Genomic DNA, 23,741 nt, shown 5'->3' on the forward strand with positions numbered 1-23,741 from the left:
GGGGGTGGCTTCGGTTTTAAAGAGTGGATTGTAGATTATTGGGATAGAGAGGGCTAAGGAAGTTGTCCCATGGAATTGTAGGATACTTCCAAATGACTCCTGGGACCCGAGTCATCCGGGGTTTTGGCTATACTGCAAAACAATAGGACTCAGACCCTGGGTCTTGGCTCGACTTGAGCTTGGACCCTCCAGCCTTTAGGGTCCTAGTACCCTGGTACCCTGGGTCCAAGCACTGGGTTAGTGCAATTGCTGTATATGACGCAAGGGGGGTTAGGCTTGAGCCCAGGCTTACATTGCAGTGTAGTCAGACCCATAGACACTCAAGCCCAAGGTTTCCTGACACAGGTCAGCTGACTCGAGTCCCACTAACCCTGGGTCTACACTGCAATGTATGGCTCGGGGGTTGGTAATGGGATGTTTTTATCATTGCTCAAATCCAACCCAAGTCGCTAGAGAGTAAAAATTACCATCTGATGGTTCTTTAGTTACTTATGTGAACGGAGTTGAGTCCTTTCACCATGGAGTCTGGGGAAGGGAACTTGGAGGCAATGCAGAGGCACAGGGACTCCCTATGGAAGGCCCATGTCTCTCTCAAATCTCAGAAGTCCCACATGTATCTAAAGAGATTTGCAGGTTCTCTGGGCCAACCATTCTATCCAACCTGCAGTAGAGAAAAGCTGCCCCCATTGAGGGAACACCTGTAAATCCAAATTTATGAAGTAACCAATCTCTTAGGTAGGGGGGAAATTAGCTCATAGACCCCAGTCCTGCAAACACTTAAATATTTGCGTAGAATTTTACACACTGAGTCACCCCATTGAGTAGCCAGGCTTTTTAAAGTTAAGCACATGCCTAAGTCTTTGCAGCATCATTCCTGGGTATTTTAATATGGCAAATTAAATTTTTAGGACACTGAAAGCTGAATCTATGGGTGTCCAAATGTATCCAATACTGTATCTGTTCTTTCCCAAATTTATAAGTCATGGCGTGTTTCAACAGCCACTGAACACCCTTAGTACATTGTGAAGCATGAGGCAGTAGCTTTCTGACCTCAGTAATCTGAGGTGTGTGATAATGGAGTAAAATAAATGCCTTGGTGTGTCTTGATAATGTGGTTGTCACATTTTCAAAACCTGCAAATTAAAAAGTTTACAAGTATAACCTTTCCCCTCATTTCTAGCATGTAGGTTCCATAGCAGAATGATATATCTAAATACACCTGCTTAGATGGCCAAGTGATGGCAATTGTGGGCACAAAGCTGTGCCTGCAATTTGTAGGTGCAAAAAGAAAGTACAGTTTCTGAAAATTTGGCCTTGAAAAGGTACCCTCAAGCTGGCAGGGAAGTCTCTTGGGGGCAGAAAGAGGATGGCAGTAAAGTAATGAAAGATCACTTATTAGTCATACAGCTGTCACTTTAACTAGGTCACATTTATATTTCTTGAATGCTAATGTTATAACAAGTAATAGCAGACAAAGCCAGCTTGCAACTCTGCTATGCTTCCACAGACAATCTAAAATTGGTGACCGTTAGCAGTAGACATCCCTGTAAATTGTTCAGTGGATTGACAATATGTTGAAAGCAGTAGGGTTTAATCCAAAAGATAAAGAGATAAGAAAAATGATGGCAATTAATGCTTCAGCTGATGGTCTACCCTTTGAGAAAGTAACAATAAGTCTTTCCACAGGGACGTTGTAGGACTTTTAGTCTTTTGTGATTAACTTTTACTTGTTTTCCACACTGAAGCACAGAACATTTCACCATGACTAGAGGCTAACCTTTTTCCCAAATTACCAGCCCCTGGATGCCTGGTAGGATGTGCACAATGTTCATGCAGAACTTTCAAAGGTTTATTTTATAACTGAGAAGCAACACAATAATCTCTCTATTTTGTGACCTACTGCAAACACAATGTTCGTGACTTTCCAAGTCCTATTATTCATATTAGTGAAAGTTTGCAATTTACATATCACCTAGAAAATGAACAAGTTATTGACTGTTAAAGAAAACATGACAAGACCTTTCTAATTGCTGCATAATTATCCTTGAGCCTATGAAAAAATGAACTGCAATGATCCTGAATGTAAATCAGTAACCAAAAAAGCTTTTGAAGGGCAAAAATAGAACGTGTTTATGGATGGCATGCGTGCTAAGAATCCAGATATGCTATCATCATATGAAATAACAAACATTCTTCAGTTGAGACCTCATAACATTTGATCTATACCTGGAAGACTCAGCCAGTATGTCTAACGATTACCTCATGGTGACAATGCACATCACAATGACAGACAATATATGCAGCCATAATTACCATTCTTTGCTATTACAGGATTAAAAGGAAGAGGAGGCTGCACTCCAAAGAACAGTGAGAAAACAGAGTATTTTGGACATCAGACAGAAGAACAATCTTAGGGAAGACTTGTTCCAGTCTGCCATCTCAGAGATCACTTTACATTTCAGTGGGCCAGTTCCTCAGCTCAACTCCAGCCACTTTGCAAAATAAAGCAGCCTTAAATCTAGCTTATCTGGCTCCTTAAGAATGTCTCTTGTATGGGGGAAGCCTCCTGTGGCACAGAGCCACAGTAGCAGCACGGTACACCTATACCATCTGCACATTTGGCACTGGTAGAGGAAGTGTGTTCGGGACAAAGGGGACATAGTTGAAGCATCTCTAGGTCTTGGAGATCTCTGGCCAATGGAATGACCTCTTGGGCACCCTGGAATGCTAATATAAAGTTAGAAAAGCCTAACGGCAGCTCTAACTTGTGCCAGGGACCTTGACTGGCATAAATCAGTCCAAGAATCTGGGAGCAGCTCAGGTAGGTTAAAGCCACCTTTGCCCCCTCCCACATGCTCTACATTCTTGTTCCAAAATATTGGCAGATCTATCCCATACATAAAAGCCAACATCACCCAAATAATTCCAGCAGACTTGCATCCACCCAGACTATCAGCAAATACTTTCTCATCCCAAATGCTTATCAGACATGAAAAACAATGAGAAGAAGACAACTTCAGGATTGGAATAGAAATAAAAATTCCACACTTTGCTGCTGGTGGTGCTATAGCGTTCATTAGTCGTAATTTTAGCCTGTTTAACTGGGTTATTACTATTATTTTATTCCATTATTTTTCCAGAGGGTCTCTAGAATCATGGCTGATGTCAGGTATTGTTTCCATTGTTGATTTTATAACATATTGCCCTGAATGTCATATTGACCTTTTATATGCAATGAAAATAATCATTACAAAAAGGTGGAGAAAGGATCTGCCCATTATAACAAACAAACAAACAACATTCTTTTGGACTACCAATAGCATTTATATGGTACCTTTCATTCAGGGATCCTAAACTGCAGAAGCATTGCACACAGATTACAACCTCTATACATTTGTTAGGGCACCTTGAAGAAAAGCAAATGAAACATGAACAGTTTATGGCAACATTCATAGCGATTATATAACAATAGATGAGGAGGTGTCAATTCCAGGAGAGGCAAAGCTGCTTCTGTAATGAGCCAGCCACTCCCAGTCCCTATTCAAGCCCAAATTAATGGTGTTAAATTTGCAAATGAATTTTAGTTCTGCTGTTTCTCGTTGAAGTCTGTTTCTGAAGTTTTTTTGTTCAAGTATAGCTACTTTCAAATCTGTTATAGACTGTCCAGAAAGATTGAAGTGTTCTCCCACTGGCTTTTGTGTGTTACCATTCCTGATGTCCGATTTGTGTCCATTTATTCTTTTACATAGGGACTGTCCAGTTTGGCCAATGTATGTGGCAGAGGACTTCTACACAGAGGGCTTCCGCAGGTGTGCACAGGCTGAAATTGTGAACAAAACAGCATCACTTGCCCCATAACCTCAGCCGTACAGAATGCAACGCCATCCACAGCCTCAGAAACAAGTCTGATGTTATAATCAAAGGGGGTGACAAAGGAGGTGCTGTAGTCATAATGAACAAGTCAGATTATGAACAGGAGGCTGCCAGGCAACTCTCCAACACCACATTCTGCAGACCACTATCCTCTGACCCCACTGAGGAGTACCAAAAGAAACTACACCATCTGCTCAAGAAACTCCCTGCTAGAGCACAGGAACAAATCTACATGGACACCCCCCCCCCAGAGCCCTGACCAGGGGTATTCTATCTGCTACCCAAGATCCATAAACCTGGAAACCCTGGATGCCCCATCATCTCAGGCATCGGCACTCTTATAGCAGGATCATCTGGCTTTTTGGACTCTCTGCTCAGACCCTACGCTACCAGCACTCCCAGCTATCTTCGAGAGACCACTGACTTTCTGAGGAAACTACAGTGCATTGGTGATCTTCCTGAAAACACCATCCTGGCCACCATGGATATAGAAGCCCTCTACACCAACATTCCACATGAGGATGGACTACAAGCTGGGAAGAACAGTATCCCTGATGAGGCCACGGCACACCTGGTGGCTGAGCTTTGTGACTTTGTCCTCACCCACAACCATTTCAGATTTGGGGACAACTTATACCTTCAAGTCAGTGGCACTGCTATGGGTACCTACATGGCCCCACATCTTTATGGCTGATTTAGAGCAACGCTTCCTCAGCTCTCGTACCCTAGTGCCCCTCCTCTACTTGCGCTACATTGATGACATCTTCATCATATGGACCCACAGGAAGGAGGCCCTTGAAGAATTCCACCTGGATTTCAACAATTTCCACCCCACCATCAACCTCAGCCTAGACCAGTCCACACAAGAGATCCACTTCCTAGACACTACAGTGCAAATAAGTGATGATCATATAACCACCGCCCTATACTGGAAACCTACTGACCGCTATACTTACCTACATGTCTCCAGCTTCCATCCAGGACACATCACAGGATCCATTGTCTACAGCCAAGCCCTAAAATACAACCAAATTTGCTCCAATCCCTCAGACAGAGACAAACACCTATAAGATCTTTATCAAGCATTCTTTGAACTACAATACCCACCTGGGGAGGTGAGGGAACAGATTGACAGAGCGAGACGGGTACCCAGAAATCACCTACTACACAACAGGCCCCACAAGGAAAATAACAGAACACCACTTACCATCATGTACAGCCCCCAGCTAAAACCTCTCCAGCACATTATCAACGATCTACAACCTATCCTGGAAAACAGTTCCTCACTCTCACAGACCTTGGGAGACAGGCCAGTCCTCACTTACAGACCGCTTCCAACCTGAAGCAAATACTCACCAGCAACTACACACCACAGAAACACTAACCCAGGAACCAATCCCTGTAGCAAACCTCGTTGCCTACTCTGTCCCCATATCTACTCTAGTGACATCATCAGAGGACCCAACCACATCAGCCACACCATCAGAGGCTCATTCACCTGCATGTCTACTAATGTTATGTATGCCATCATGTGCCAGCAATGCCCCTCTGCATTGTACATTGGCCAAACCGGACAGTCCCTACATAAAAGAATAAATGGACACAAATCGGACATCAGGAATGGTAACACACAATAGCCAGTGGGAGAACACTTCAATCTTCCTGGACATTCTATAACAGATTTGAAAGTAGCTATACTTGAACAAAAAAACTTCAGAAACAGACTTCAACGAGAAACAACAGAACTAAAATTCATTTGCAAATTTAACACCATTAATTTGGGCCTGAATAGGAACTGGGAGTGGCTGGCTCATTACAGAAGCAGCTTTGCCTCTCCTGGAATTGACACCTCCTCATCTATTGTTGGGAGTGGACAACATCCACCCTGATCGAATTGGCCCTGTCAACACTGGTTCTCCACTTGTGAGGTAACTCCCTTCTCTTCATGTGTCAGTATAATAATGCCTGCATCTGTAATTTTCACTCCATGCATCTGAAGAAGTGGTTTTTTACCCACGAAAGCTTATGCCCAAATAAATCGGTTAGTCTTTAAGGTGCCACTGGACTCCTTGTTATTTTTGTGGATACAGACTAACGCGGCTACCCCCTGATACTGGACACCATGCAAGGCACTTTATTTAGATCAAATGTACACAAGGTCCTGTTTCCCTCAACACAGTAGAAACAAAGCAGCAGGCCGTTTGCTTGCTCAGAAATCTCCCACTGTGATCTTCTAGAGAGCTCAATGTCCAAGAAGTCTCGATGTCTCTCTGCTTCCTCTGTCTCAGGGTTACAACTCCCTCTCCAGACTTTCTGCTTCTAAACTCACATGGGCTGCAAAACCAATATCCTTGCCCCGTGTTTCCAAGCTGGGAAACGCTCAGCTCACACAGTTTAGCTTTGAGCTGTTATGTGCCTTGGGAAATCCTTCCATCACTTGGAAGGGTCTCTATTACACCAAGTGTCTTAATTGCTCCTTCCACTGAATGAAAGAGAGCTTGGCACACCCATCGGCTTTAACTAGGTTTGCAATTGTCTCTGGATCAAATGTACCAGATGGCCACCATTAGCACCTTTCACCATGACAATACTAGTTATGTGTATGATGTCTAAAGGCCAACCCAGAGCAGTGTCCCATTGTGCTTGATGCTATACAAATAGAACAAGAGGCAGTTCCAGCTTACAGTCCAAATAGACAAGCCAGGTAGAGCACAGGGATACCACATACAAGCAGAGGGAATGATATGAGGGTTTTGTAAATGGTGCATTAGTTCCACAAATGTGTTGCTTGTAATTTTTTGGAGTGGTGTTTTGTAGTGAGGGGGTTAGCTGAAGAAACAAAGGGAACAGGGACATTGAAGAGAGGGGGCAAGAGAAAAGGAGGGAAGAAGGGAGAATGGAGGGCACATGAAGTGAGGAGTGAGGGAAGGGAACTGGAGCAAAGACCAGAGTGGAGAGAATGCCTAAAGGAAAACTGGGAAAAAAAAAAGCCATTGGGAACTGATCACATCATCAGCAGCTGACAGTCCCTGCTGAAATGCAGCAGGAAACAGCGTGGGTTATTTATGGGACACTGGCAATTTCCCACTCCTGTCATGGAACTTTCCTGACAATGTGGCATTTAACTGGATAAGGGCTTGCAAAATGTATTCAGCTGCACCCCAAATACTGCCATGGGGAATACCTTGTCAGTTGATGTCTATATTAGTATGGTCTTATTCATGAACACATACACACTTATCAGTGGGTTCTCCAGGGGTATTCAATTTTTGGGGCCTATACTCTCTCAGGGTATGTCTATACTGCAGTTAGACACCTGCAGCAGGCCCGTGCCAGCTAACTCAGGCCCGTTGGGCTGTTTCATTGCAGTGTAAACTTCGAGGCTCAGGCTGGAGCCCAAGCTCCAGGACCCTGGAGCCCAAGCCCAGAAGTCTACACTGCAATAATACAGCCCCACAGCCCAAGCCCCATGAGTCTGAGTCAGCTGGCATGAGCCAGCCGCGGGTTTTTAATTGCAGTGTAGACAAAGTCTACTATTGGGAATGCCAGCTATAATGTCAACTCTGCTTAAAAAAAGAACAAATCCAGAGAGCCTTCTGTAACCTTTCACCTTGCAATTTCTCAGCGCATAACCTCACTTCGAGTCTTGAAACCGGATGGTGAACTCTGCTCTTTATCGTCACACTGGGACTTTCCCATCAGCCGCCCAGGCCAGTGCTGTTATCACAAGGGCTGCCTGCTTATTGATTTTGCAAGATAGTGCACATTACTTTAGAGAGCAACAGTGAATGCTTTGCCCACCAAAACGCCTTATTTTGTAACAAGGATGGGAAGAAAACCTCATTCACTATTTATCTGACCACTTTATGTGATTTCTGCGATAGTTTGACTAGTTATTTCCAGATGTTAAAAATCAGGTATTAAAGATTTTGACATATCTAGGCAAATTACTTCAAGCTCAGATTTATTTTCTTTCACAGACTGTTGAGTCATTTACTCCTGAGGAAATGAGCAAATGAGAGTCCAAAGAAAGTCATACACTGAGATATTTGCATTGCACGGCTGCTACTTTTATTATCTATTTGATGAAGTAATACAATATTCTTCCTCCCTCCTGTTTTTCAATTGCAGACAACCATTAAGCATTTCAGGCTCTGGTATGCATCCTATTAATTAAAAATATGTACTTCCCTCACACTCAAATCTCTGGTCCAAAGTATGAGGGTGCTAGAGGTGTTCAAGGAAAAGGTCCCAGAATTTTATAAACATCAGCAAAGCAACACATTTTCCCCTAGCCTCATTCTTGGAAATGACTGTACTGTTTTGAATGGAATTTTCCGAAAAATTAAATTTGCCTGAGGCAGGCACCAAGCATGACAAACATCAGTCCAAACATTTAAATCTTGCAAAGTTATAAGCAAGTGAAAACAGGGCCTTATAATGAGAAGGGTCAGGAAATCTTAACAGGTAATGCTACCAGTCCTGCCTGTAACAGCAATATGTGAGACTAGATCCTGCTTCCATCAAAGCCAATGGGATTTTTGGCTTTGAGATGGATAGGAGCAGCCGTGGTGCCATGGTCACTGCCCCTATTTCAGACATAGACAATACAGGCTAGACACAGAACACATACTGGATGATGGTGCAGATCAATAGATTGACAAATACAGATACCCTCTTATCAATATTAAGTAGATTCCAAGGGAAGCTTTTACTGATTTGACCTCTCTGTGCTCTGTAAATAATGTGGCCAAACAATTTTGTAGCACAAGATGGCACCTAATTAAAATCAATAATGGCCATAAGCACTACATACATTAAGTTAAATGCATTTCCATTTATATTGCTTGAATTGGAGATAGAGTTAATTAGAGCAGAATGTCTGGTATAGGCTACTAGTAGAATTTGCTGGGTATGGAAGGATTCCCATTGACTTCAGAGGGGGTTGGACTGGGCCCTATATGAATAAACAACTCTGAAGGACAGGTAATACTATATAGACAGACATCAGGTGGAAGGTTGATTTTGTGGTTACAGCACTGGACTGGGCTTCAGGAGATCTGGATTCAAGTCTTGGCTTAGCTGCAAAATCCCTGTGTGACCTTGAGCAAGGCATCTAACCTCTGTATGCTTCAGTTCTCCATCTGTAAAATAGGGATTGTGACAGACTGACAATATCCTGAATGTCAGAGAAACAAGGAGGGTGAGGTAATATCTTTTTATTGGACTAACTTCTGTTGGTGAGAGACAAGCTTTTGAGTATACAATATCCTGAATGAACTTAATAAGGTTAAATCTTCCTGATTTAGTCTTAATACCTTTAGGGTCCACCATATTAAAAATGCAATTGCATATGTGTTATATTTATGTACCTTCTCTAGGAGGCCAACTAATGCTATCTCTGGAAGATGGTAGGAACTTCCAAGGACTTGCTGGAACTAAATCTGTGCAGTGGATTCCCTAACAACTACCTGTGGGAATGCAAACAACCCACTTCAAATCCACCCTTTTGAAACTATACCCTAGGGAAGAAAACTCATTGTCTACTAGTTACTGCTCCCGGAAACTCCAGACCAAAGACCCCTGAACTGTATAAAGGGTGGATGAAACATGTCATGAGTGTGCCTGTTCTGAGCTGAAGCTGTGATGAACTTGCAACCACAAAGGAAATCTCCTAGTTGGGGTGTTGAAGGACTGCAGCTACCAGAGCCCATGTTAGAGTTAGGATAAAGTCTGGGAAACTTATTAGCATTCATGTAGGTTCTTGTTGTTTTTAATGTTCTTTGTAGTGTTTTTAATCTTAAGTGTGAAATAGGCTTGCATAGAAAGAACTGTGGGGTAACTTGTAACTGTTGACAATCACTTGGTTATCAGTCACTGAAGCAAAAGCAGGTGTGCTTGGGCAGCCTGTGTTGGCTGGGTATAACACAGTTAAATTAGGGAACAGTGCAGCCTGGAAATACTCAGGTCAGAAGGGAGCGAGCCATGGATCTCCACTCAAGAAAGGCAACCACTGGGGAGCTGGAAGCCTGATGATGGGTGCCCTTGCTGGACCACTGAGGGGCGATATAGGCGCAGATGCTCAGAACTCTAACAGCGATCGTAGTGGTCTACTTGGATTGTAACAGCTAGATTGTTCAAAAGCATTTAAGCCCTTAACTCCCAATGTAAGCTGGATTGATTTCTAGGGGAACTAGGTTTTAAAATATGGCCTCAAGTTCTTCAGGGCTTTGCTTGTCTCCTATTGTATATTCTCACAATATTTAGTACAATAGGGAATCTAGAATATGTATAGAGAGTAGTGAGGGGAACAAAAGGTTTGAAAAGGCAGCTGAAAGTCCAGCTGACTGAATGAAAAATATCCAGCATGGTCTTCGCTCTTTTTCCACTCTCCTGGTTGTCTGGGCTGTGGCTACACTTCCATCACATGTTCTACATTCAACAGCAAAGTTTGAGAAAGGATTCCAAAAAGATGACTAAGGTCTGTTGAGTGACGTATTCATTAAAGTGGCTCTGCTGTAACTTTTGATCCTATTTTCTTCTCAGGGGGATATAATTCGGTCATTTAAAGAGAATTAGATTGAAACTTGTTATATGCATTCTTAGTCTTGATGAGACAAATGGCATATCAAACAGCTAGAGGCCTTCCATATGTGGTCTCTGTGCACCACTATGGGGATCCGCTGGTAGGACAAAATTACCAACCTGGAGGTTCTCTAAAAGTCAAATGCCATAAGCATCGACGCCATGCTGATAGAAGCCCAGCTATGCTGGGTTGGACACATCATTAGGATGCCTGAATATTGATTCCCCAGAAAAAATTTCCATAGAGAACTGGCACAAGGACACCGGAATCAAGGCCACCCCAGAAAGCACTACAAGGACAGCATCAAAAACAGCATCCAGTTTTATTGCACCAAAGTGTATGATCTTGAGAAGGCTGTGTTAAATAGACCAGCACGGCAAGACACAGCACTCAAAGCTTTGGAGAGGACAGAAATAATTGATTGTTAGCTGCCAGGGAAAAGCATCATACTACTGCGATAGCTACCAAGACACTCACCAATGACTTTGTCTGCCCAATCTGCTCACGAGCTCGTGTGTCACGCGTTGGACTTCAGAGTCACTCCAGAATCCACAAAAAGAGAGAGCATGAAAAGGTCATCGTCGAACCGACAGACTACACACAGCAATACACATGGTTCCAAATACTTGTGTGTGAAAACCTCAAAGTGAAGTGGATTTTGGAAAATGGATGTGTATGTGCGCGCGCATGCATGTACACACGCACGCACATGCAGTTTCAAAGTCAAAGTAGATTTTACATTATAGTCAGATACAGAGGGATTTAGCCATACAATGGTCCATCTTTTTTAAAAATAGGAGCCCAATCCTGCTCAGATGAGAGCCTTCAGAGGCTGGGCCACAGAGGCTACACAGCTGCAGAAGTTTTACTAGTCTGAGAGGACATTATGCTGGTTTCTCAGCTGCACATGATCAAACCAGAAAATCGTTCAGGGGGCAAGTCCAACTCCAATCACCCCAATTTCCTTCTAGCGTATGGTAGTCAGGTTCCTAGGAATGTCATTTAGCCAGAGAAGGACACAACCCTGTGTTAGGATTCCATCCATGGACATTGAGCATCTGAAGAATGTCACTCTGTTGCATACAAACCTAGGCTTGAATGACAAAGTGATGGAGATTGAATCCCCAAACTGAAACTACACTGATTGAGGTAGATAATATCTTAACAGCTACACCAGGCATTTATCTCCTTCCATTTAAGGATCACAAAATGCTTGAAAACTTGAGAGATTAGAACGCTATACAGGGAGAGATTATATAAATGCAGCCACACCTGGAATAGAAGCATTAGTAACGTGAATATAGAAATGCTACACAAGCAATCCTGAATGGCTAAAGCCTCCCAGGGCATCATCTCAGAAGACTAAAGTGTTTGAGAGTCTATGAGTTGTTTTTGACCAGGGACTGATGTTAGAAGAACAGGTTACAGAAACAGTCAAGGCAGGTTTTACCATTTTAAGAATGTAATCAGAATCCAGTTCTCTCTTTCTCTCATATGCTGAGATGCATACCTTAGTGACACTGATACTATATTATCACTACGTGCTTTATTATAACTACCACAAAGAGGGCCCCATTGCCAGCAGCTGTTACAAACTGTGGTAGCTGAATTATTTGTTGGGAATAGACAGAATGGATTCTTGCTCCTTTACTCTTACAGAATTTAGCCACTTTTTTTTATGGGTGTTTGTAAATATCCCTCCCTCAAAATGCAAATATATGCATTGGCACATAGAAATGGGTAATTCAGCTATGAACTTGCACCTACAATAAGTGAATTCACAGAAAAAACTTGGAGATTCAGGGGAAGCATTTTCAGAGGCTGACTGAAAACTGGGCTTTCAAGCCTGCAACGTACAGAATCCATGTACCTTAGGACCACATCTAACTCCCACTGAGATCAATGGAAAGAGTTCTATTGAATTTAATGGAACCTGGGTCAGGTCCATTGATCATATGGTACCAAGTCCAAAAATATATTTTCTCTTCCCCCACCCCTGTAATGCTCTGTACCTTGGAGGAACACCCTACACCCCCCATGTTCATCCTTACAATATGATTGTGTGGTATCCAATGCAAAGTTTGTCATGTCGAGTGTCTTCGGGAGGCTCATGATGCACTGAGCATTGTTGCTATAGTAATGTTATAGGTTGTAATTTCATGTATATAGTTATGAGTCTGAAAATGTGTCCTCATGGCTTAAAACAAGCCCAGGCTAAAATTCTTCAAGAGCAGAGAGGCAGTTCACACCTCATCAGCGCATGTATGGGACACACCCAGCCCAGCCTCACAGGAACAAAGGACACTGACCTAGGTAGCAACAAAGGATCTGTTTGACTCTTGAGTGAGTCACCCCCCTTCCCTTGGTCAGTTTGGGACTATGATGAGGTAATGCTCACTTGACTCCGAAGTGTGGGGGGGAGGGGCAAAGCCAAGAGAGAAGAAAGAACAGTATAAAAGGGAGAGATGTTTGCCATGCTCTTCCTCTCTCTTCCACTTCCATCTACAGACATTACCACCAAGCGACTGAAGCGCTGATCAAAGGGGAGAGCCTGGCTGAAGGCCAACCAGCCAGCCTGTGGTGAGAAGCATCTAAGTCTGTAAGGGCACTGAAAGTGTTAAGATCAGCTTAGAATGTGTTTTGCTTTTATTTCATTTGACCAAATCTGACTTGTTGTGCTTTGATTTATAAACACTTAAAATCTATCTTCATAGTTAATAAATTTGTTTATTCTACCTGAAGCAGTGTATTTGTTTTGAAGCATGTCAGAAACTTCCCTTGGGATAACAAGCCTGGTGCATATCAATTTCTTTGTTAAATTGACAAACTCATATAAGGTTGCAGCACCCAGCAGGCATAACTGGAGACTGTAAGATGGAGGTTCCTAGGGTTGTGTCTGGGACTGGAGATATTGGCTGGTGTCATTCGGTTGCACAATCCAAACACCTTACATGCCAGAGGTTGTGCGTGAACAGCCCAGGAGCAGAGCAGGGTAAGGCTGGCTTCCAGAGTCAAGGATTGGAGCGACCTAGCAGATCACCAGTCCAGATACCACCAGGGGAACGTCACAGTCTGATCTCACTCTCACAGATGCTACAAGCAATCCATACCTGCTGAGACCAAGAGGTACCACTTGCACCTATCTGATCCAGGGTCTGTAGACTGCCCTCCATCTTGACCTTAGAAAATTCTCAGCTAGCCCCTCATTTTGTAAGTGCCAACTCTAGGCTCTCAAAAACCACAGCTGGAGAGTCATCATGAGATTTTAGAGAAATCAACAGATTAAAAAGTGTAAGGGGAGAACGGCGCCAACTTCCATCTCCCTGGAGATGATTACGCTCTCTCTAGCAAGGATTATAGGTATGTTTTGCAATTCCCATGCTGAGGGCTAGCCTTCCCCAAACTGTGTAGGTCTTTTACTTGACTGGAGAATTTCAGTTATGAAGCACAGTCCAGACTGGCATTGCATGGGACAAGCTACACCCTGCCTTCGATGCTTTTGATGGTGCCCCTGATGCATTACATTACAAGCCAAACTCATCGATCAGTCCACACTGATCTGGTAGAGAGGACAGAAGGAAGAAAAAACCGCAGTGAAGATCCAGCATCAAATGCACCCAGTGTTTTCAAAACTTATGACCCTGTGCAAAATTACTTGTTAATATACAAATATTGAACCAAAAAAGCGTCACATAAAGCTGCACAGAAATGAGCAGTGATAGTGACTCATTCATTTTCCTCATATAAGCAAAACTGCTTTGTCAAATCCATAATCAACAGAAATGACAGCACCACTTGGCAAATACATTCATTTTAAGCAGTGACATTTTCTGGACATGTTCCTACATCAGTGGTGGGCAACCTGCGGCCCATCAGGGTAATCCGCTGGCGGGCCACCAGACAGTTTGTTTACATTTGCACGGCTGCCCACAGCTTCCAGTGGCTGCGGTTCGCCATTCTTGGACAAAGGGAGCTGTGGGAAGTGACGGCCAGCACATCCCTGTGGGCTTTCCGCAGCTCCCATTTTCCGGGAACGGCAAACCGTGGCCACTAGGAACTGTGGGCGGCCATGCAAATGAAAACAAACTGCCTGGTGGCCCGCCAGCGGATTACCCTCACGGGCCACAGGTTGCCCACCACTGTCCTACATTGTTCCTGAAAAGTATACTGAACTTATTGATAGTGGAGCACAGCGTTCAGCTTGGGTACTTTGAAGAGGTAGTAGGAATAAAAGCCTCCCACAGGATATTTTTTGCAAATACAGGTCATTTGGTACTGCCTGATACAAAAAGGAAACAAGTGAGCCTTTTAAGAGATTCAGGATTAAGTCATTTCTGGCAGGTGAAGTTTAGCAGTACCCATAGAGGGATGAACTCCATCAAAGCAGAGAAATCATTCCAACCTGCCCTTTAGTTTGGTGGCAGAATTTTAACAAGGGGCTGGTAAGAATGTATGAGAGTCTCTCAAGCCCACCACATCACAATGGATGTGAAGCTGAATATAGGATAACTTGCTATAAAAGCACAAACATCTTAGGAAGCAAGAGTCTTCTAGAAGCCCGAATCTGCAAACACTTACATGTTTGTGTAACTTTATTGATGCACACAGTCTTGTTCACAAGAACAGTACTAATCACACAAGTAAAGTTTCTCCAGTTCGTGTTTCCATGATTGGGTCCTGAATTTCTAATAAAGCAATGATGAAAACTATAGTATCCACAGATAAGGTAGTAAATCACGATCCATTTCTCCTTAAGTGTTTTTCAGCAGTAGACCCAATACAGCAAAATACTCAGCACTTGCTTTCCTGAATTAGAGCCAATGCTGGATAAAGAGGGTGAATGGAGAGAACTTTACATACATTCCCCACGGTGCCTGATCTAGAGGATATAGGTCTGTTACAGTTCTTTGCTCAAGAGTCTGATCCCTCACCACCCAGCAGTAAATTTGGCTCTGGAAGTCCCCAGTTTAATCTCAGGGCCAACCACAATGGCAGCCACCACGTTAATGTTCCTTTTGGGAGCATGCGGGGAGATAATCACAGTATAAAGAAGGTGAACGTGTTTTCAAAATGGGACACTTTTTGGAGACTTTTCCAAGGTCACAGTCATACAAGAAAAAAAATTACACTTTTTTAAAAAAAAAATTGTTCTGGTCTTGCTACTGCCCGATTCTGACTCAGTGGCAACGTCTGCACATTTCTTTAACTGGAAAAGAACCTCCACTCTTTAATATTCTGAACAAATTTTTCATGAAACACTGAACAAGTGTCCTTAATGTTCATGCTGAGCATAAGAACAGCTTTGATGATACCTGCACTCATTTGAAGTCTCTTCACTACAGACATCCATTCATCACACTGAACACTTGGACTGTTGTACACAGAGAACAAACTCTACTTGGTGTAGCAATACATTTTGAACATTCCTTTTGTAGTTATAAAAACAAAATATTTTCATTGATTAAATGAAAAGATAGGACATAATATGAAAAACTGGCACTGTCCCAGTAAAACCAGGGCTTATCACTTTATGTATAGAGATGGTGAACAACATGTTCGCTGCTAAGACTGCATAAATAAATTTGCTTTGCCACAGTATCAGCAGCAGAGCTAATGCATGACAGAGATTGCAGTCCCACGTATCATGGTAAAATAATTCTTAAACAGCCTTGGTGGCAAGATGAGGGTCTGATACGGGACTTGATGAAAAAAGAATTAAAGGAGAGTAATGTAATTAATGCAAATCAACATGGCTTTATGGAAAATGGATCTTGTCAAACTAACTTGATTTTTTTTAAAGGGTAACAGCGTTGATGTAATGGTGTTTGACATGGTACCACATGACATTTTGATTAAAAACCAAGAATATAAAACTAACATGGCACATGTCAAATGGATTGAAAACTGGCTAACTGATATATCTCAAAATGTAATGGTAAATGGAGAATTGTCATCAAGCGGACATTTCCAGTAGTATCCCTCAGGGATCTATTCGTGTCCCTAAGGCAAGCTATTGAACATTTTTATCAATGACCTGGAAGAAGACATAAAATCACTGAAAAAATTTGCAGAGGAGTGGCAAGTAACAGGGAGGAGCGGGGGACAGGTCACTGATACAAAACAATCTGGATTGCATGGTAAAATGAGCACAAGCAAATATTATGCAGTTTAATATGGCTAAATGTATACATCTAGGAACAAAGAAAGGAACTCTGTCCTGGGAAACAATGACTCTGAAAAAGATTTGGGGGTTGTGGTGGATAAATCAGCTAAACATGAGCTCAGTGTCATGCTGCAGTAAAAAATGCTAATGCAATCCTGGGATGCATAAACATGGGAATCTTGAATAAGAGTAGAGAGATTATTTTACTTCTGTATTTGGCACAGGTGCAGCTGCTGCTGGAATACTGTGTCCAGTTCTAGTGCCCACAATTCAAGAAGGATTTTGATAAACTGGAAAGGGCTCAGAGAAGAGCCACAAGAATGACTAAAGGATTAGAAAACATGCCTTATTGCGAGACTCAAGCAGCTCAATCTATTTCCCTTAAAGAGAAGGTTAAGGGGTGACTTGTCTACAGTCAAAAAGATCTACATGATGAATAAATATTTAATAACGTACTCTTCAATCTAGCAGAGAAAGGTATAACACTAGCCAATAGCCAGAAGTCAAAGCTAGACAAACTCAGGCTGGAAATAAGGCATACATTTTTGACAGTGATAGTAATTAACCACTGGAACAATTTACTAAGGCGCATGGGGATTTTCCATCACTGGGATGTTTTCCTAAAAAGATGTGCTCTAAGACTTATTTTGGGGAAGTTCCAAGGCCTGAGTAATACAGGTCAAGCTAGATGATCACAGGTGGTCCCATACTGGCCTTAGAATGAATGAATCTATAAATGGTTGCTAGTCCTAAATTCATGTGCACAGGTATTCATGTGCACTGCACTACATGATAGCCCCAGTATTGGAGCAAAACTGGGCTATTACTTACATGCTATGAAGTTAACAGGAAGGGTGCTGATGCTCTTTTTCCAAACAGTGACATTTCTCAGCTGCATTACTGTATCAATAACATCCACCACAAGGCAAAGTGACACTTGTAAATGTTACAAAGCAAACAAATCACATGGATCAGTCTTTTTACATTTACCTATCATTATAATGGGTAACATCGAAAAATATTGAGACTTACTTTGTGATTCATGTATTTTTAACATTTGCATCTGTGCTAGCAGGAAATCTGTGGTACTGTATGTCAACATCAGTTCAGTTTATCACACAAGCAAGTCACAGATACAGATTCACATGTCCTTAACTGTCTTTATATACTTTCAACATTTCTTTTAATTGCAAACTGTCCTCTGTGCAGCTAAAGAAAGTAAGTCAGCCATTATTAGAAGATCTCGGTGATCTTAAAATAGTTTTCCTTCAATGAGATCACTGTACTTTGGAATGTTTTTTTCCTGCAGTATTTATCTCCAAAAGGTATGAACTCAATCTAAGAAGACTGTGATATCAGGGAATTTTCTATAGTGCCTTAAGGTTTGGTTTTTAAAGAAACATTTCTCAGTTTCACTGACTGATTCATGTAGCTTCAAGAATGTAACAGCCAGAATTTGTTGGGTTTTTTAAAAAGTGTTAGTTCAACTATGTTCTAGTGACAATCTGGTAATGCAATCTTTCACAGGGATGCAAGGAATGGACTCTGGAGAATTTCAGAACTATTTGGAAAGTACTGGTTTGCCTCAGGAAGAAAAGGTGAAGAGGTAGTGTGAGGAAAAATGACAGCAATTTTGAAGCTATGGTTGAGTGGAGAAGCTAAGTGGTAGCATTGACAGTATAATGTAGCAAGCTACATAGAAGTTGGAGAGAGGAGCACAGGTTGCAGAAGGGAAGAGTTTGGAGAAGGCACCCAGAAGCTAGTCTGTACAAAAAACTTGAATGCTAGTTGTAGTTGCAACTGCAGCATCTCTATAAACAGGGCTCTAATAAAGAGCCAGTTTTTGTTTTACATGCATGGAGTCCTCTCATACTACCCAGTATGCAGTGCACAAAACATAAGAAACAGAGAAAGGGAAGATCCTGAAAGAAGGACAGGGTGGCATGGCCTACAGAAAGAGCTTTTTCCTCTCTATTTGCTTCAACAGATAGCAAGGTGATGGTGTCAAAGAGAGAGAAAAGGAAACAGACAGCTTTGCTCTGGAAATTAAAAGAAAAGAAAGGTGTGGTGTCAAAGAGTAAGAATTTTAAGAACCCATTTCTTCCTTAAGAACCAAGGGGGTGAAAATAATTCAAGCTATCACTCCGTTTCCCTTCTTCTCCTTGTTTACACATACCCTCATGAGAGCCATTACAAAGGCATGTCCCTTTGCTTAGCTTTGTGTATCTCTCCTAGTGTGCTCATTCATCATCCATTAACAAAAAAGTGGTTGTAGGTCAAGATGTTCCCTACCCATTCTAGATGGTGGGAAGTCCAGAGAGAGAGAAAAAAAAGCAAACACACACACAGGTGAGATCCAAAACAAATGCAGTGACTTCTAGTTCAATAATCAAACACAACAAGAGCCAAAGGTACCATTTACCTACTAAGTTGCCTGGGTCCTGATGGTGTTGCACTGTGGGAATGAGAAAGCCAATACTGCAGCTAAACAAGCTGCAATAGCCAGACTCATTTTGTGGTCTCTTTAGCCAGCAGGAGGGAACTGGAGAATATGTGTAGAGCTGCCTTTAAAGATCGGTGACAGTACTAATGGGAATATAATCTCTTTACCAGATTCACTTTAAAATTAAATCCTACTATGCTAAATAGTCCCATGGGTTTTAGCAGCAGAGGCTCAAACTTTATTGTACAGTGTCTTGTTGCTCTCAATCAGTCATTCCTTACTTATTGTAGAAAAACATGATTCAGGGCTTTGTTCTGGGTGTTCAGTCCCTGAAACAATAAAATACTTCTTTATAAAAAAGAAGATTTGAATTTAGAAGTAGGAGGAAGCAAATGCTTAGAGCTTTTTCCTAAGTTTACCATTTACATTTCACTTTTTAAGAAAACCATTAAAGGCATGTCATCATTAAGATTAAGTTTATTAAAACATAAGGCATACTTTCTACTTCCAGACTTGGTAAATTATCTCTCTGGAGGGTCCAAATTGCAGACATATGTAATCTATACATGTTTTTGAAATATTCATTGTGGGCAGTCTGAAAATTGCCAGCATGCATAATAGTTCTCGCTCTGCTTTGCTTGTTGTGTAGTCATCAATGCCTGTGCAGAGTGTATAAAGTGTGTACAGAAATTCTCCACTCTTAAGCCCTGTCTACATAAGCAAAACACACCAGTTTAACTAAAATCACTTTTAAAACCAATTTTAGCTAAACTGTTACAAATCCCTGTGTGAATAGCTTTAAATAGGTTTGCAACTGGCTTGTATCAATTTGGTTCATTGGCTAAATTTCCAAATTAAGCAAAACCAGTTTAAAACAATTGTAAACTGATAAGCACCTCCAGACAGAGGTTTGTACCACCTTAGCTGAACTGATTTCAAAATCCATTTTTGCTAAAATGGTGCAAGTTGCATGTATACCAGACTTACTTTGGTTGTAGTATTTCATATCTATTTTGCATAAGTGTATAAACTTGTCTAGACTGGGAAAAAGATGGTTTTTAAAAATCAGTCAACTGATACTATTTGAAATACCATTTAGCATATAGCGTAGACACAGTGTGACCCCTTTAAAGTCATGTTAGTCAGTGTGTCTGCCTTGATCTGTTACTGAATGTATTTTTACTGTTATACAACCAAACTATCACATACTCTGGTACATGTAGAAAGGTGAATTCCACCTAGACGACGGCCAACACAAGGCCCTATACACCATGTAAACTCAGGGTAAGAATTTGGAACAAACTGATAAATTAAACAGTAAAAAGTCACCAGAACTAGATGGTATTCACTTAAGAATTCTGAAGGAACTCAAATATGAAATTGCAGAACTATTAACTGTGACATGGAACCTATCGCTTAAATCAGCCTCTGTACCAGGTGACTGGAGGATCGCTAATGTAATGCTAATTTTTAAAAGCTGCTCTAGAGGTGAGCCTAACAATTAGTGGCCAGTAATGCAACTTCAGTATTAGGCAAATTGGTTGAAACTATAGTAAAGAACAGAATTATCTGCCATAGAGATGAACATGATATGTTGGGGAAGAGTCAGTCAACACAGCTTTTGTAAAGGGAAATCATGCCTCACCAATCTATTAGAATTCTGTGAGGGAGTAAACAAGCAAGTGGACAAGGGTGATCCAGTGAATATAGTGTACCTGGACTTTCAGAAAGCCTTTCACAAGGTCCCTTACCAAAGACTATTAAGAAAAGTAAGTTGTCATGGGATAAGAAGGAAAGTCCTCTCGTGGTTCAGTAACTCGTTAGAGAAAGGAGACAAAAGGTAGGAATAAATGGTCAGTTTTCACAGTGGGGAGGGGTTCCCCAAGGTTCCCCAATAGCAGAGTTCCCCAAAGATCTGTACTGGGACCAGTGTTGTTCAACGTATTCATAAAATGACCTAGAAAAGGGTGTGAACAGTGAGGTGGCAAAGTTTGCCGACAATACAAAAATACTCAAGATAGTTAATTCCAAAGCTGACTGCAAAGAGTAAGAAAGGGATCTCACTAAACTGGATAATAAGACAAGAAAATGGCAGATAAAATTCAATGCTGATAAGTGCAAAGTAATGCACTCTAGAAAACAATCCCAACTATACATACAAAATGATGGGTTCTAAATTAGCTGTTACCACTCAAGAAAGATCTTGCAGTCATTGTGGATAGTTCTCGGAAAACATCTGCTCAATGTGCAGCATCAGTCAAAAAAGCGAACAGAATGTTAGGAACCATTAGGAAAGGGACAGATAAGATAGAAAGTATCATAATGCCACTATATACATCCATGATATACCCACATCTTGAATACTGTGTGTAGTTCTGGTCACCCTCTCTCAAAAAAGATATACTATAATTGGAAAAGACACAGAGAAGAGCAACAAAAATTATTAGGACCAGTTTCCATATGAGGAGAAATTATCTTAGAAAAGAGTTGACTCAGGGGAGATAGGAGAGAGGGCTATAAAATCTTAAATGGTGTGGAGAAAAAGTGTTATTTACCCCTTCATACAACACAAGACGCAAGAGTCACCCAATGAAATTAATAGGCAGCAGATTTAAAAACATACATAATGAAATACTTCTTCACACAATGCACAATAAGTCAACATATGGAACTCATTGCCAGGGAATGTTTGAAGGGCAAAAATATAAATGGGTTCAAAAAGGAAGTAGATAAATTCATGGGGGATATTAGCCAACACGGTCAGAGACAACTCCATGCTCTGGGTGTCCCTAAGCCTCTGACTACCAGAGGCTAGGACGAGATGGATCACTCAAATAATTGCCCTGTTCTGTTCATCCCCTCTGAAGCATCTGGCGCTGGCCACTGTCAGAAGATGGGATACTTAGCTAGATGGACCATTGGCCTGACCTACTATGGCTATTCTTATGTGCCAGTCTCAATACTATCAAAGTAGCGCTGTTGTCAAATATGAAGACTGATCTGATCTCAGAAGTCCTGTAAGATACTTTAATAAATGGAACCTATGATGTGAAAACAGATTGCCTCCCTGATGATCCCTTCTTTGTATGTATATTTTGGGGTAGTCCCACTCCTACACAGGCTATGATCCTATTCCTATTGACTTCCACAGGAGAAGGTTCAGAGTTTCTGAAGTTCCAGGATAATCATTTCAATTTCTTGATTTTTATATTAGTGGGGATTACTGCAGTTCCAAAGGAAACCTGTCAACAGCTTTTGCTGTGCCCATAAGAGCCATGCTACTGGGGCCCTCACACAAGATATACTTCTTCTTAGGATTAGGAAGCCTCGTTAATGTTTTAAATGTTCTCTGTTTCTTGCATCTAAAGCCTATCATGGGGTTGGTAGGGAGAAATCACAGAATATTTGCTCATCTGCTGTATTGTCAGTTGGGATCTTTGTGCTTTGATTTGGTAGTTAATTCAATCCTCAGAGAATTTCACCCAGTTACTGCATCTTTGGGACAAAAAACAACAAAAAACAAACAATCAACCCAAAACAAACCACCAAACAAAAACCACTTTTTGCCTTGAGAGAGGACTTTTTCTTGTAGCTAAAAGATTGTTCATTTTAGTCCCCCCGATGGGTGAAGACACAGAACCAGCGCCATTCTGCTGTGCCTGAAGAGGGCAGGGTTGTGGCTGGGAATAGAACAGGGACAGACAGAAATAGTTCAGGAGCAGAGATCATCAGCAGGGATATGTTGATTTTCCCATTTCCCTCTCCACTATTCTTCTGTGGGGAAGGCATTTTAAGGCCCAGTTCAGCCAGGTACATAAACACATACCTAACTATAAGCGCATGGTGAAGTACCTTGCAACATCAGGACCCAAGGCCATCATAGCAGCCATGGAATAGTTCTGCAATCACTTGGTGGCCTAGGGAGGGTGCATTCCCTACCATCTTTCCAGCAGTTGTGCAGGAGATGCTCAAATCCAAGGCTAACTTCTAGGTTTTTATCATGAGGCATATTCTATAAGTTCACTCTACTTCAGAAACAGGACTATGGTCTTCTCAATTGAGCTCAGGATAAGGCAGGAACTACTGAGTTCTAGTCCCAGTCCAGTCACTAAATCCCTTCATTGGCCTTGTGAAAGTCACTTAGCATTTCTGTTTCAGTTTATCCTGTCTTGTAGGTATTTACCTATCACAGTGCTGGGGCTCCAGCAGATTTAAATTTGTACTGCATTTAGAAAACCCTCTCATGTGGATCAGCCGACCCCCTCCGCCTGCAGTTCAGACTACAGACTCAGTTACACTTACTGGGGTGTTAGAGTTTTGCGAAGTAAGTTTTGGAACATCTTTTCCACACAATTTAGGACTCTGTCATTCCATTGTATAAAGTGTCAAATTCTGATATAATTTCCCCCACCCACACTTGTCCACCCCCTTCATTCACAAGGAAACACTGGCTGTACTATTTGAATATTACTACCAACAAAAGCTAAAAATTACTTCAGATATCAAATTAGAGAGCTCTTCATGTACAGCAGAATTGGGTTCTCTGTATCAAGACTCCACAGGGCATTTTATACTCAGTTAACAAATATGTACAATGTCATGAAATCGGAAAGAAGAATAAACCAATTAAAAACAGGATTTCTGGTTTAAGTCATATAACAGTTTTGATATCAGGA

Source organism: Lepidochelys kempii, chromosome 5 (assembly GCF_965140285.1).
Source record: "Lepidochelys kempii isolate rLepKem1 chromosome 5, rLepKem1.hap1, whole genome shotgun sequence".
Lineage (NCBI taxonomy): Eukaryota > Metazoa > Chordata > Testudines > Cheloniidae > Lepidochelys > Lepidochelys kempii.